We start from the raw sequence: 1,501 nt of genomic DNA, 5'->3' as shown, positions 1-1,501 counted from the left end.
GATATCGTGATGTCGTTTTTTTTTTGTTTGGTGTGGTTTGGGGCCGCGGCCCTTTGGGGGCTCATGGCGCGGGCGCCGTCGTTCCCCTCGGCCGTGGGGGTTTCAGGGCGTCGGAAACAATGACCCTGGCGAAGGGTTCTAAAGGGAACTTTCGGTGGTCACCATTTTGCCTCGGGGGCAAGCGGGCGGATTTTGACACTGGGAAGGTAATATTTGGCGTGTGGCGCGGCGTTTTTTCCGTTTTTTTTTGGAAAGGCGTTTGGGTGTGGTGGCTGTTTCTTTGGGTGTTTTGTCTCCGTTCTGCTGGGGCGTTCCCCGGGGTGGCTTTTGGGTTTTTAAAAGAGGGCTGGCGCGCCACCGTTGCCGAAAATTTGCTGGTTGGGGGCGGCTTTGTGAAAACGGGCGCCGGTGGGCGGTGGGTTTTCTGTGTGTGGGGTCGCCGCGGGTGGCCCCCAGGCGCATGCGCTTTTTTGGGGCGCCCGGCGTTTCCCTCTTTTTGGACGCCCTTTGCAGCGCCCCGCCGTTTGTCTACGGCGGCTGGTGTTTTCTCGGGTGAAGGGGGCGGGGTGGCGCCCGGCCTTTGGGGGCCGCTGCTTCGCGGGGGCTGCGTGGCTCGGCTTTTTTTGGGGCGGAAGTGTTTGGCCAAATGGAAAGATGTTCGCCGCCCAAGCCTGCCGGGCTTCAAAGCTAGGGTTGGGCGCGCTGGCTGCTTCGTGAAAGTGGGCACCTTCTCCCCTTTAGAGGCTTGCCGTTCGGAACGCTCGTCGTGACTGCCGCGTTGTGGGTTTCGAAAGAAGCTGCTCGCTTTTGAAGTGGGTGCGGCGGTGTGCGTGTGTGTGGGTGGGTCTGGGCGCTGTGATTCTCGAAGGGTGCGCTGGCGCTTTTGCTCACCACAGCTCAGCCAGCTGTGCAATAGTTGCGGCTTTCGGGCTATATTTTCTAGGATTTGTGTGGGAAACGAGGGTTGGCATGTGGCAAGCCCTATCGGTACCTCATGTTAAATTCTGGAATGCGTCAAAAATCATGTTGAACAAGATTGACGGTAAATGCTTCTTTTCTCTGAATTCTAGGCCGTTTCATGCTTTGAGGGGCTTAGAATGTCCCCTCGCCTCCGAAATGTAATCTTTTTCAGCCGTTCAAGGTGACGAGGCTGAACTTACCGCGCGGGTCCGCTGGAAAAGATCGCGTTTGGGGGCTGCGGGTGCGGTTTCTTGGAAAGTGCTCCGCGGCCCTTTCTTTGTGGTTTGGCGCTTCTTCGGTGGCAGCTTTGGTGCTGGAAGTGCTTTTGTTTAGCTCTTAAATCCCTGACTTGTTTCTTCTTCGAGGCCACCGTTCCTGCGAGGTGCTCTCGGGGTGGGTTTTCCTTTCCGCAATGCAATCATTGCCCTCGGCCCCGGGGTCCCGCGAATGTTTTTTTTTTCGCCCCCCCCCCCTCCCACTGTGGCCGCGGGTCGCCCTCGCGGGGCGCCAGGCCGCGCCGGAAAGGCTTTGCCGGTCGCCC

The sequence above is a fragment of the Leishmania infantum genome, chromosome 15, assembly GCF_000002875.2.
Source record: "Leishmania infantum JPCM5 genome chromosome 15".
NCBI lineage: Eukaryota > Euglenozoa > Kinetoplastea > Trypanosomatida > Trypanosomatidae > Leishmania > Leishmania infantum.
Note: the sequence above shows the minus strand (reverse complement) of the source record.